The sequence below is a fragment of the Myripristis murdjan genome, chromosome 15, assembly GCF_902150065.1.
Source record: "Myripristis murdjan chromosome 15, fMyrMur1.1, whole genome shotgun sequence".
NCBI lineage: Eukaryota > Metazoa > Chordata > Actinopteri > Holocentriformes > Holocentridae > Myripristis > Myripristis murdjan.
The window spans coordinates 17,299,159-17,314,355 of NC_043994.1; the positions used below are offsets into that span (position 1 = coordinate 17,299,159).

A 15,197-nucleotide genomic window follows, 5' to 3' on the forward strand; every position below is an offset into this window, starting at 1 on the left:
ATTCAATTATAGTGCTGTGTAAAGGCTAAAGATTACTGTATTCTACATGGAACCTCACTCTTACATAGCCCAGATAAATATTGATGTTGTTTTCAGACACTTTACATGGATTTAAACAGATTAGGCTGTCAGTACATGTTTGCTACTTGGAGCCTTCATTGAACTGAATTACATTATCCTCTCTGTAGCTTTAATAATCCTAAACATTATGAATTTTTCACCCACAAAGAAGTGCAACACATGTTTCAATGTATATTCATCCAAAATTTAAGGATGATAAAGCGATTGGTTGTGCTATAACTAACAATTTATGTGCTATATTCAGTTTAAGTGTATTCTAAAGATGACACCTGATACTGGACTCTTCATACCGCTGCATTCATCTGACACTTCAGAAACTAGAAGCCACCAAACTGGAAAAGTTTGGTGGTAGAACCTGGCTGGCTCTGCCAATCAATTGCAAAGTTCACATTAAAAACTGCTGACAGCTGTGGGAGAGAGTTCCCACTTTCATCTAGCGCTGTCTGGCCCTCCAGCTAACCTCGCTGTCACCCTCTCCCTTCGCTGACCTGCTGCCTTTATTAAGCACTGAGCCAAACTTCACCAAACTTTTGGCTCATTTTATTTTATTTTGTTTTATTTATTTTAATTTTCTTTCTTTCTGTCTTTTCTTCTTTTTTTTTAAAATGGAAAACACTTGATAGCCTTGAACCGAGGGACATCCACTGCTGCAGAGGAGCCCACCCAGTAACTTTGTCTCACCATATCAACCTGTTTGCTGAAAGAAGAGCTGTGTGTGTGTGTGCTGTGTGCGTGTGTGTCTGTGAGAGAGAGAGAGAGAGAGAGAGAGAGACAAAGAGAGAAAGAATAAAGTGATTGAGAGAATGAGAAGACAATCTTAGCTTTGTCTTTGCCTTGAAAAGATGTTATTTGCTCTTCCCTCAGCACCTCAATGCACTGTAATAAGTATAAATCAGCTCATCAGCAAAATAAAAATCAGAATTTACATGTGCAGACTACACAAATTTGACAAAGAAATAAAACAGAAAATGCATATGTACTATTAAGATTATTGGCTGGTATGTTTGTTTCATTTTGGCTCTTTGTTCCTTACCGTTGTGTCTTGGTCCTGGAAATGAGAGCGTCCCGGCTGAGAGTTGGTGCCCAAAGACAAGCCACCCCTCTGGTTAGTGCAGGCCTCTGCTGCCCCTTAGGGGTAGGACAGAGATGGAGGATTTAAAAAGTCCCTCAGCAAGGAAGGCATTTTTCAGACTGCCGCATTGTGCCTAATAATTTTATGACTAACATGTCCTGTTATGAATAAAAGTCATTTTCATTTTGGCAATAATAAAGAACAATCTCTCACTTTGAAAGGAAGTTGCTGTGTTGTTCCTGAGGTTAAATGCTTTAACCTCATAGCTCATAGCTTTGGAGCCTGGCGTTTAGTGTGTGTGAGGCAGGTCTAATCCCATTAGTGCTGCTGATCCTGGGCTTCAGGAACTGTTGTGTCTTTATCAGACCCGCTTTATGCCCTGTCTGTTGAACTCCAAGCTGTTTGCCGTCCACCAGTAAACAATCTTTTTTTATGTTATAAATAGAAATAATAAAGGGAGGGTTTCTCATGCTTATTGACACACTAGATTTTCTTATTTAATTTCTGTTTAAACCAACTCCCATGTGAATTACGGTGTCATATAGCTAGTGTCTGAGTTTTGTATTTAACCAACTCCTCAAACAGAATCAAGACAAGGTTGTCAGTCTTTGTTAGATTATGTACAGCCAATACTGCCCCCTGGATATCAGAAAAAGCAGAATTGTTTCTTTTATGTTTCTCCCTTTGTCACTCTCCTGAAAATAAAACAGATACAAAATTCTGTCCATTTTTGCTTATGCTGACTTACAAATTAAAAAATACAAATGCAATAAAAACTGCAGGCAGCTAATGGTGTAAAATCCCTGTTAATTCATTATTTTTTTTCTCTTAATTTAATAAATGTGGCCTCCTATCACAGTAATACTCTCTTTCCTATTAATGGGATTTATAATCTATCAGTCTATCTGCATCGATAGACTGACAGACAGGCAGATGTGTCCTTTATATCTCAATTGTTTGAAAGCACAATGTGAGATTTTGCACCAGATCCAAGTGCTAAAATGACAAACAGCTGAATATTAAGCCTCGTGGCCAACCAGACACGCGGTAAAAGGTAGGGACACTGTGCAATGACTGTCAGGCAAAGGTCAGGCATGGAGCAGCCTTAGGTGGCAATGGAAACTGGCTCTTGGCACATGGAGTGTAACCTCTCTCAGGCGGGGTGCAAACAGCTGTAGTTTGTCCTGCTGGACAGGAGGACTGAACCTCAAAGCAGCCATGATTTACAAAGAAAAAAGCACCATGGTTTGCACACATTTGTTGCACTAACCCTTCTCGGGGAAAATGAGTGAGATGCTGAGGAAGATTCAACCTACTGACCACATGATGCAACTAAGAGACCTCAGCACTCAAGTCGAGGACACCTGGGAAACCTTAATAGAGGATTCACCTCTGTGAGCAGTGTCTTTTTAGTAGGACTTAACTGCTTGCTCGTCCATATCAAATGTGTTCAAATACAAGGAGATTCACGTGTACATGATCATCATTTCATCAATCCTGAGCCTCAGTCTTTTGGGTGATGGGTGATGATAGGGGCTGAGCTGCCATCCAGGAGGACCTCAGAGTCGAGTCGCTGTTTCTCCAAAGTGCGAGGAGCCAATTGAGGTGGACACAGAGTGAGCCCCTCATGTGCCTCCCTTTAGAAGTCTATCAGCTGAGGCCAAGAGGGAGGACACCTTCCAGGGCAGACCTAGGACATGTCAGAGGGACTACTTTTCTATGTGGAGATGGAGGAAGCTGCAAGGAACAGGGCTGCTGTTTGTCAGGTTGCCACAGTGACCCTGATGTGAGTGAGTGGCTATAAAATGGATGGATGGATGGATGGATGAATATGTGATAATAAATCAGTCAGAATCTCTTTGCAAAGTTAACAGGAAAAACTAAACAGACACAATGCTGTTTAGTTTTTCTGCAAAAATGCTGTTTGACATATTGTAAGAAAATTGACTCGGTGATATAAACAACTTTTTTATGGTGGACAAACAAATTTTATTTAGATAACTTCTTAGGCCTCATGTCATCTACATGTATATTTGTTGAAGAAATTACATCTCAGATGTTATTAATTTATAAGTAGTTTGAAGGAAGGCACATAGTACAGCAATGTCATCAATATTTGCAAGATTCAGACTAATTTTACACATTTCTACTCATTCAATATTCACACCCAATTACAATGTCAACTCTACACCATTTTTTATATGTAAAATATATATTTATTAATAAGAGAAATTATATAATTGATGAATTAATTATTACATCATTACCTATAAATATTTTTGCATTAATGGTTTATTATGTTAATGGAAAGTTACTACATTCACAATTGTAACAGCTTGTGAAAAGTTGTTTCTTTAGGAGAGATGATGTCTTAATGGAAGGCCAAAAGAAAGTTTACACATTGACATGATATCCTAAGGTTATAAGTTCCTTTTTGTGAGTGTTACTACATGCACTTAACCTTCAGTCTACTGCCACAGCCCCCTTGGGCTTGTTACCTAAGAAATATGTCTCCTCTTTTCTCTCCTCTGCGCCGTTCCCTCAAAACTTGTCAAAGAGACAATGTAGAAGGAAGTAGGAGATAAAGTTGCCTGGCTCTCATTCTGTGCAGTGTTTATTTGCTGTGTCAAGGATTGAGAGATTACACTGTTTCTACGCGGTAAAGGAGGAATCTGGTCAAGCATTTCCTCGGGCTAAAAACATCACTTGAAGAGGCAAAGGAGGATTACTGACACCTGCATTAAGAATGAAAATCCTGACTGAGACCCATTTGCAGTGAGTAAGCAGCCATCATCAATCATTTATTTTAAGTGTTGAGAGAGGCCATTTACACTGTATAGGAGTTTTATTTTGGGCTGAGGATACTGGGCCCATGTTTAATGGCTTTTTTTTTCTCCAAGTAAACTGATGCGATAGAATCCCATCTGTTATCAAAACACCAAGGTCATTTCAAGTCTTTATGTGAGCAAAAGCAACTATTGAATCCCTAATGATAAAAGTAAACTAAACTGGCATATTGCATTCACTGTATGAACATCTCAACTTGCTTGCAGAAATTAATTCACCATAGCTTAATTCATAAATGTCCCTCATAACAAACTAGTAAAATACAGCTCATATTCAGTAATATGTAATAATAAATCTGATAATTTTTACAGACGTTGTAAGATGGTCTCATTTACGTTTCAGTAAATTATTTACATGAATAAACATACTGCTACAGCTAAAATGTCTTGCAAATAAATTATTACCACATTACCACAGAGCACATTTTAGACATAATATTGTGTATACTGTGAACATCAATTTTATATTATGTGTATTGCAACTTTAAAAGTTTTCTTACCTTCCCCTTGCAAACAACCTGCAGAGGCCCAGTCATCAGCACTCGGCAGCAGCGGGGCTGGTAACACTAATCCACATCTGCTGTCAGCGCTGTGTGATTGATCACCAGGAGATAAACATCAGATCGTCCAGAGAACAGGACAGACATTGATCCCCAGAGGAAGAGATGACTTGTCACACACCAGCATACACAAACCTCTGTGAAACATCTGTCAAAATACCACAACAACAAAGAGCTGCACCTCTGTGACTAACATGGCAACCCACAGACAGCTGTCAGCTGTTTTAGATACTGGCTGATGACCAGAGAGTGTTCTTTCCCAATACCTAGTTTACTGTAAAAATGGCATCAAAGGAGTGAAGTGAATTGAAACACAGGGTGCACCTTAAAGAGATAGCATTCATAGTGGAAGTGGGAAATTCTCCAGAGACTGTTGAGAATATCACAAATTATTAAAATATATTTAAACCAGTTTCCCGTGGGATTTCAGGGGTTAACTCTTTCCTGCCCTGAGGCACAGCAAACAACAGAACAGGGTGAAGTATACCCTGTTGTTCCTTTGGCAGCTAAAGAGGATTCCCTGTCCTGATGGTCAGAGATAACAGCTCTACTGTCACAAATATGACCGACAGCGAGGGAAGAAATGCACATGTATTTACAAAAACTCACAAGAGTCACAAGAAGCTCTTTCTCACCTGGCCCGGCCCTGCCAATATGTTTTTCATGTCATTAGCCACAGGCCTCATGCGATGCCATACTTAAGAACAGAAAAGAGAGGGAAAGAAAATGAATGAGAAGTGAATGGTCAGTCTGACAAAAGGGGGCCAGCCTTGCGTCGACAGGAAGAAAAGCATTAGTGCCCTTTATGTGCATGGCGGTGGATTTCCGCGTGCTACACTGTCAGTGTATTTTCCCCTTAATTAAAACAGTCACAAGTTTCATTGAGCGGTGAATCAAAGGGTGGCTACACCATAAAGCAGACTCAACTCTGTAACCCTGAGCGTGTGTGTGTGTTTGAGTGTGCGCGCGCGTGTGTGTGAAACTTTGGGAATCAGACTCGGGCACACACAGCGACCGAGATGAAGGGGATTTAAGCTGTGCCCATTCCCATGGTCAGTCAGTCAGAATTGGTCATTACCGCCTTGCCTGGAGATGAAAACACAGCGATTAAGAATTACTTGGAGGGAAACATGACCATTTCTAAACTGCCTCCCCATTTTCCTCAAACACAGGATGACTTTTCAGCGTTTTCATTCACAGTTCCTCGCTCACATCATATTCATTAGAGGCAGTTCACCAAAAGCGTTCTGTACATGCAATCATCCAGCGACAATAAACAGTAATTCATGATGTGTGTTGAGGTAGGTGTCCTCCTAGCAGGGTGTTTTGTTCAAACCGATCCCACTCTCTTATTTTACCAAAACATATTGTCATGTTAACCAGCCCTATCCACAGTGAACTGGAGCAGGCTTCTCCAGTAACAAACCTCACCGTCACTCAGCAGAACCACACAGAGGGACAATAGAGGACTTGACCAAGGGAAGGGAGAAAGCTTGCTGCACTTTGGCCACTGTATGGGATCTCCTCTCTGCGGCTTTGTCATACTTGGACTCTGGGCTGGGAGAGGACCCTATCCCTAACAGCCTAATGACCCAACACTTTCCACACCATTTCATTCCCTTGATGGGAGAGGAGCAAGCCTGCACCTACTATCATTCACTCATCAATTATAAATCAGCCATTGGTTGGATAATTAAAAATGCAACATTATTTTTTCACTCCCACCAGCATACAAGCCCTCTGTGTTTTTGTCAGAGCAGGGTGGGATTCCCCTCTCGTGTTCTCCCCACGGGACAGTCAAAAAGAACAGTGGCCATGAATTATGCACAAAGGATAAATAATGGCAGAAATTACTAATCATAGCTCATGCAACCCGAGAAGGCAGGCCCAGCAGAGTGATTGACAGAGGGGTACAGAGAGAGCTACTGGATATAAGGTAACACTGGTGTTATTACAGTCTTTTATCCGGGCGCGTTATCGGCTGACCTTGCTGGGGTACACCTATAAGGAAAGAGGCATAGTGGAACATACTGGCGTTAAGGGAGGAAAGAGTGACGACACTCTATTGTCATTTTATAGTATGCAGGTGCAGTGTCAAATGAGATTTGGTTGCTACTGCTTGTATTAACCCCTTGAACTGTCTGGTATCCCCTTAAATGTCCCCCTTAAGTTGCTTCAAAGTTAGAAAAGACATATATTGTGTATCTGCTGGTTTCAACGCATCATTGAAGCTTGATCATACTTAGACTGAGTGAAATAGTCAAACCCAAGATGTCATTTTTTACCGCTGCACCATTACATTAAATAGAAAATATCTAAATGTCTCATATAATACCATTTTCCTGCAGTTCAGCAGGACATATGTGATATCCAGTAGAATTTAAACTAAACCTCTGTGGGTTTGAACAAAGCTCAGCCGTGCAGCAATGACAAACTCACCCGTGGAAGCAACCAAGTGGAAGAGGTTAGGAGAACATTGTTAAACTACAGCTAACACTGTAATCATTATTGACTAATACTTACATGAATTGTTTGCAATGCAAAATGCATCAACCCTGATCATAATTTCTCAAAACTTGTAAACATGAGGCTGCAATAGAGGGATAAAAGCCTCTGTTTTGTAGGCAGCTTGATAAAAGTTTAATGAGGATGGTGGCAGTAGCAGTGATGATGGGATTGTATTGTCTGACAAAGCTGACATTCCCAGAGTGACTTCCTTCCCTAATCCCCAATTCTGGCACTTCAGATAGACCTTTCCCATCGGGGCCTGATGTCTGCGAGACATTCAGCCGCACACTGTTACCTTTTGTTTTATGTCAATCTAACATACCCGGCTGACTCTGTGAAGTTCACCGGGAGATTAAGGAGTGAATAACGTGGCTTACTATTACTTAGTGGAAGGCACAGCGTCATATATCAATTTCTGTTGAGGATGCCAATATCAATTTAGCAATATCAGTTACGTGTTCTGTGCACTCTTTTACACACACTGGTTTACGATGCCTTCTCGTCTTTCAATGACTTCCTGTCAGCTTACAAAACAAATTAAACTGCAGGCTGGGCTTACAGAAGGTGGGAAGTAGACAATTAAAATCTATTTTGTGAACGTATAGATTCAAAACTACATTTGCTTAATCTATAGTTCAGTAGCTCACTTTACATTAAATGCCTCCCTTTAACAGCATATTCAAAATATTGTTTGATGGGCCGTACATAAATGGAGGTCCTTGCACCTTTGACACAAAGTCAGAGGAAACAATAAGAGAGACTGACAGTCAAAAACATCCAGCAAAGATTTTTTTTTTTTCGAGAAAACTGCAAAGACATCAAATTCCAGTATCAAATGTCAAAAATTAAAATGGCTTCACGATCAACTAGTCGACTAGTTCAGGATAAGTATTTTGTATCACAAGTTAGAATGAATAAAGTTTACTAAGTAACCAGCTGCTCTGCTAACTATATTACACTCAATAGAAAACACAAAACTTAGAAATTATTAAGAAAATAATAATTTATTCATTTATGTATTATTTAATTATTAGTGAGGGCATCAGATTCCCTGCCCTTTAATATTGCATTTTGAGCTCCCAAATATTTCTCCAATACGCAGAAAAGTAAGGGATAATATCTATACTGGGATTTCAAACAGTGCCCAGGTAAAATAATGTTGTTGGTGCTCTGTTAATCCATAGGTCATGCAAACACACATACCACATAAAAATACTTTTTCAGTTACAGATAGCCACCAAATGTCTGTCAAAATCTCCTAAGTGAAGAATCTTTTATCAGAAAGACCAAAATGCAACTTGCAACTTGAACTTTATAAAGGCTTCATTTAATGGTAGTGAGTAAACACCACTGATCTATAATATACTTTTTTTACTCGAGTACTTTATGCTTTAAATTGCTCCGTTTTTTATTATAGGTCAGTGGTAAATACCAACATAGTGATAGGATGGTAGTGAGCCCAGAATTTGTAGCGTTTGTTGTCTCTCTTCTTTCTGTCACAATGATGGAGTGTCTGTCTGACAGCTGCTGTGATTTCCCTGACCCCATTGTATTCAAACAACACTGGCTCCTCACACAGGAAGAGCAGAGCAAACAATGGTGCAGGTGACTCTGCAAGCTTTTTGCCCTGAGGAGCTTCCCACCTGAGGGTTTAATAGGTGAGAGAGAGAGAGAGAGTGAGAGAGAGAGTGAGAGAGAGAGAGAGAGAGAGAGAGAGAGAGAGAGAGAGAGAGACGAATATTCCACAAATTGGCCAACTATTTTTTGGAGAAAGACGCAAGTATGCCACATTAGCTGTAAAATATATCTTTACATGACAGAAGCATATATCTAATTTGTTTAGGATTGTGTTCATGTCATTAGATTCTCTGGTATCAACTGTGTTGTCACCTTCTTTTCACTTGCATTTGTGTTTTATATAACTTACTTACTGACTTATCCCCACTATGCATTCTGGCACATAGGGCAGCAACAAAGTCTCTCCATTTGTGTTTTATATATGCATGGGCAATAAGTACATACACCTATTTTAACTGAATTGAATTGAGAGAGAGAGCGGGAGAGAGAAAGCTTTCATTTCAGTTAACATTTCAAAAAATACTCATTGCACAACAGAGTTTTGAGGTTTATGTGCTTTTGAACATTGACATCTATTAAATCTTTCCCAATTGCAGCGCCTGGCCACTAAAGTGTGTCCACTTTGGTCAGAGTCAGCCTATGAGCCAAAGGAGAGGGCACTAATACTGTACTCATGAACTGGAAATCTCTCCCTGATTGTCCTACATCATTCCTGCTCATGACAAAAACATAATAAAATGTTACACATTAAGATGTTGTAGGACGCCGTCTCTCACTTCGTTCATGTCCCTTGAAAAAACACCATGCATGTTGCACCATGATCCTCATGAGGGATTGCTCTGTACCATCCTGGATTATCAAGTTAGGGGACATGTGTTAAGGTCAGTCCTGTCTGCCTGTCATTATTTGCGGATTAGTGCTGGCCTGTACCCCCTTTGATGTGGACATCTTCCACACTTCCGTCCTATTGAGCTCTATGGAGCAGTGAGGGGAACAGAGGCCGACAATGGATTGAAGAGGAATAGGCAGTGGCAGGAGTTATTTTCTGCTTTGTCTTGAACTGCAGGAAAACTTCCTGTAACGAGGTAGGTAAAATGTCATGACAATTACTGCTGAATTTGTGAGCAATCAACTGAAAGATGCTTCACATACATTCAAATGCACATATCAGCCTACATGCATGTCAGCACTTACATGTGCACACGCTCTCACATGTGTACACATCAGCGCACACACATACTGGAGAGAAAAAGAAGTGATACTGTTGGTGATCATGTGGGGTCTACTGCCCTCTGCAGGAATAACAGGAAATAATAGGCTAAATATGAAATACAGCATTTAAAGCCAGCATACTGTACTCCAGACTTTTGTCTAGAGTAGACAAAAGTCTGTCACAAATTATCAGTAATGAGAACTACTAACCACAATATAGGCTACTGTATAAATCTAAGATTTGAGCCCTCTTTCTTTGGGGTTCAGCCCATTTTTAGGAATTTGACAAAGCCAGTCTTTTCATCAGCATGGCCAGCGAATGGCTGAGTGGAGTGGAGCCACCTTGGAGAGGCAAACACAAGGCCTCTTTGAGACAGAGCAGCTCCAGAGGCATATGAGGGCACTCTGTGTTCCACCCCAACCACAGGATTTATTTACCTTCCAGTGAGGGGCGGCCAGTAAGAGGAGAGGGAGTGTGCTGGGAGAGAGGTACGGGTGCAGAGGGCATGTGTGTTTATGTGTGTGTGTGTGTGTGTGTGTGTGTGTGTGTGTGTGTGTGTCTTGTGAGGCAATAAATGGAATTTATATGATGGGACGCCCTAAAAAAGACAAAGATTTGTTTTACTATCTATAACACACCAGGCATGCCATTAGCGCCGAGGTAGACACAAAGCCACACACAAAAAAAAAAAAAAAAAAAAAAAAAAAAAAAATCAAGAAGCACTACTACTAATCAAGAAGCTTGCATCTGTTGATCTTTCCAAAAGCAACAACTACATGTCCAAATCTCCAACTGCAAGAAGCTGAGGTGGTATAGAGGATGTTTTAGAAGGAGGAGGGACAGGGCAGGGGGCCAGAGGAGGCAGATAAGGGAGGGAGGGTTCCTGTTTCCCTGGCTCTCTCCCTTCCCTTACTCAACATACAGCAGAGTCATTCAGTCTGTGTGTGCATGCATGCACATGTATGCATCTATTAATACAGTAGTTTATAGACACGACAATCTTTACACCAGTGTCTCCCTCGTAGCATGGGGCACCAAACTGTAACTTCAACTTTCTGGGTGTGTAAAGACTGAAGAGAGAATAGACACCAGCCCTCTCTGTGAAGGCTTTATGTAGGCTGATGCAATCTAATCTTGTAATTATTCATCAGCTGTATAAGCATGTCATATTACAAAAGTTTATATATATAGTGCCATATATTTGATGGGTTTCCAAAAAAAAAAAAAAAAAACTAGCCAAGGGAAATTTTACTCCTGCTATATATAAATTTTAATCTATCAAAGAAAATCTATATATTATAAAATCAATCTTGTTTTTTGTCTGTCCTTTGTTATTCTACCCTTTGAAAAATTGCACTCTGACCTGCCTACGATGATTCAGATGCAATGGTCATGTTGAGGCAATTTCTTCTGGCAAACAACACCTCAGAAAGCATGATGACTATAATTTAGTCTCAGGAGATGAAACCGCTGCTACTCATTGTTCGTTAAACATTATTCCAGGTGAAGGTATGCTGACATGGAAAATATGCTTCCAAATGAAATTTTAAACATTTGATCCTCATTTTAAATCACTTCTTTACTCTGTTATGCTAGTTAACTTAGGTGGCTGATGACAAGAAGAGATGAGGTTAAAATTTCAATTCCAGCTACATTAAGCAACATTACATGCATTTTTTTTTACAGTAAAATGACAAACTGCATTGTGAGTGTCAATGTGTGTCTTCTTTCCACCATACAGCCTGTTGTTTTTTTCTGGTTTTAGATCTGTATCGGCCTGAATGAGCTCTTCCTCTGACTTCCATTTCATCCGCTCAGTAAAAGCATCTCTGAAGTTTCTGGAGATAATTTCAGATCAGTCGTGCAAGTGCCTCTGTTGCTGCAATCAGCAGTGACAGAAAAAGTTCATTCAGAGCAGCTTAACATGAATGTGTGCAGCTTTACCACATTTTGAAACTGCAGGGCAGAGACAATATACTGGTAATCCAAGTAATCCAACATGACCCGTGTCAGAGTGACATGGAACATGGAGGTTTTGCACAACGAAGCTGGAAGCAGGACTGTTCATATTTACAAGACGTTTCAGCTCTCAACACCCTCTAGTGGTCAAAAATCCTTTAGTGCTGCTATAAATTGTTTAAATCTTCGCTTTATTCTACATTAAAGTGTACAGCTGTATTTACATTTGCATCACTTTCCTTTTCAATTGCTGCCACTGTAGCTTTCCAAAATGACTGTGCACAATGGGATATGTGGGATGTGAAGGAGGGTGAAGGACACACCCGTTGTGTCCTCAACATTCTGCTAAAAGAAGGCTGCGTATCTGGGCCAAACTTGGAGGACACTTTGGATCGGGACAGTCTTGTTGAGTGAGTATGACGTATGTGGTCTGGAAATGCGACCTTCAAAGGAGGCGGACCCTGAATTGGGACTCTGGGGGAAATTCTTGGAAGTTCTTTTTTTTCTAAGTCTCAAAACAAGTTTCTTTATCAGTTCAGATGTTATGAATCAATTCTTTATTTTATGCAGCACAGGAGAAGCACACAACAAGGTGGCTGGTTCTCTCTGAGGAAGAGGTCTTCCTGAGCCTCAGCTTATAAAACAGTCAAATAAACATGTCTAAGGACACGTTAAGTGTTACAAAACAACATCTCTTAAATTACCGTTCTCTCTTCTGACATTTCATCCTTCCCTTTTCCTGTCAAAAGTGAACATATTATGTTTCACTAAGACAGACACTTATTGACCGCAAGTCAGACACACAGTCATAGCTCACCCAAAGGTTTTACTTTCATTGATTTCTTTTGTCAAAAAGACAAATGAATTTCACCACACATTTCAAGATAAACAAATTTCTAAGCATTTATTCATGATAACAGGTCCTGAAGCATTTTTACTTCTAAACATTATTGATATGATAAAATATTTTTCCTACGTTCTTACAATATAATGCAATATTTTCCTTTAAGGACACAGCTTGTTTGCTGTAGCAATGTTGTCTCAAAGAAATGATTTTTCTGGTACTTACAGTTCAAACACGGTACCTACAAGGAAGAGTTCCTTGTTAAGTGTTAACGACCACAGTAAAAAGTTTTACTACGGAGATCTGGAAGGTTGATTCACAGCAACTTTGGAGTGAACCGAGGCCAAACTAACAAATTAAACCCAGAATCACCTAAAACAAAATGCTCTGTGCTGTTAAAAAAGAACTTTGTTTACACACTCCTTGACTAGTAATAAACAGGAGAACAAGCAAGTTATTCCCGTTAGATGTGGCAGCAGCAGACCAAGGAGAGGACAAGTGTCATCCTCTAGGCAGCATGAATATTGTAACCAAAATTCATAACAATACAAAAGTAGTTTTGAGACATTACGTTAGTGGTCAAGCTCAAAAATTTTGCCTGCTGGTGTTGCTAGAAGGAGGGTCATGGAGTGACCCAAACTGCCAGATTCATCCTTTAGGCAAAATGAACATAGTCACCAAATTTCACAGATTCAAGTAAATTGTATAAAATAGCTGAAAAAGTGCTTAAGCCTAATCTTTAAATTAAATTTATACCAATACATAACATAACCTTTAGAGTAGGAAATAAAATACGGTACACTCTAGACTGCACAGAATGACTGGCTGCAGAAAATGCCCAGATTTAGAGGTGGGCAGCCCTATCCTCCTGGTGGTGGGTGGGGTGCCTGACGCTGCCAGTGTTAAAGGAAACACTGCAGGAACTCTTTAAAAAAAAGATGAGAAAGAGAACAAGAAGATATGAAGAATCCTGCATCCAGACCCAGCCAGACACTTTAAAGAGATGGAGCATCCTATCTCTTGTTTCTCATTCTTAGGGATTAAAAAAAAAAAAACAGCGGGTCCAAGAGGAGCTCATGTAAATCTGGTGAAAAAACAAACAAAAGCAGTCCAGATTTTTAATTATGAGCCTCTTCCCTAAAGGCATAAACAAGGAACTGATAAAGGCCTTTAGTTTATTAAAGTGATCCCTTTGTGATCGACACTCTCCTGACATTGCTAGAGGCTTAGAAGTGCTGGAGTGCTTGGACTAAGCAAAGGGTTAGGGCTGAAGAGAAAGTTCTTGCACTCATAAGGAAAGTTTTGTCCTGAGGTTAGATTTAAACCCTGAGTCCTGCGCTCAGGACTCAGCCTCAACAAGTGGTTCTCATGCTCTTATCCGGTGAGCTACAGGGCACCCCTGGAAAGTTTGGTTTTAAATTAATCAAACATAATGATTTAGGTGAAGTTTTCCACAGAAAGAAAGAGAAGAAAAACGCTTGATAGCCCATTGATGCTTTATAGGCCTTAACAGGCCCTTTGAAACGATCCCTGGGCAAAAGGTGTGACCAAGAAATGTTGGTCACACCAGGTTGACTCTGGTGCATGGTTACAGACTTAAAATTCAGCAACAGATAGGGTGAAAAGGTATACTACTATAGAAATGAATGGTCACTCAGAAAAAAAGGTGAAGTGACATTTCACCATAGATATTTGAAATATCTGACGAAAATCAACATGTTTTCAAATTGGCTACAGGGAATACGCACACATTTTATCAGAAAAAAAAAAAAAAAAAACACCTATAATTTCCTTTAGTCCACAAACCCTTCAAAACATTGCCGGCTTTACTAATTACAGGTTCAAATCTCAGTCATATAAAGGATAAATCAGTCGGGCAGGAAATCAAGGATGTCATCAGAAAGCAAATAAATAGCATTCAGTGATGTTGGGTAGGCTACAGCCACGCATGACAACAAACTGTGGTAGGCCTATTGGTAGACCACACGTTAACATTAACACAATAACCTGCAAGACACGGCGATCTGCAACACAAACAGCAACAAACAAACAAACAAACACAAGGCCGGCTAGCCGGCAGCAGAAAAAGCTTAGGCCATCACAAAAAATAACATCAAACAACTTACCGATGTTATCTCCATCCAGCGGCTGTCATATGGATCCATATCCAGTCCAACAGTCTAACAGAAAAAGGTGATGAAATCCAGCTGGCAACATTTAAAAGAAACGCTATGTAAATAAACTCGAACATGCGCAAATTAGCTACCCAAACTCGAACTTGACACACAGGGCCCGAAGCAGGCACTTTGTGTCAAATGATGATGAAGGTTGCTCGCCCAAAAATGAGTCCCACTGTATATTTGTCACATAATAACTATTGCAGAGTCCTAAACGTAACCTTAGATGACTAGTAAACATACTGTATCTCTGGAGCTTGACCTTGCTGTTTACCATTTGCTTTTCGTTGATTAGCAGGTGGGACCAGCATATCTGGAGGCAGCTTATCCATAAACTCCATTTCAGGTATTATTTACTG

General features: G+C 40.1%; 1 long non-coding RNA gene across 1 annotated transcript; it reads right to left on the reverse strand.

Moving 5' to 3' along the window:
- Nucleotides 1-517: 517 nt before the first annotated feature.
- LOC115372820 (uncharacterized) lies at nt 518-14,899 on the reverse strand. Its single transcript, XR_003929477.1, has 4 exons — nt 14,788-14,899; nt 4,500-4,588; nt 1,115-1,209; nt 518-821 (listed from the first exon to the last, which is right to left on the reverse strand). It is a non-coding gene; the product is annotated as an uncharacterized LOC115372820 (long non-coding RNA).
- Nucleotides 14,900-15,197: the final 298 nt, after the last annotated feature.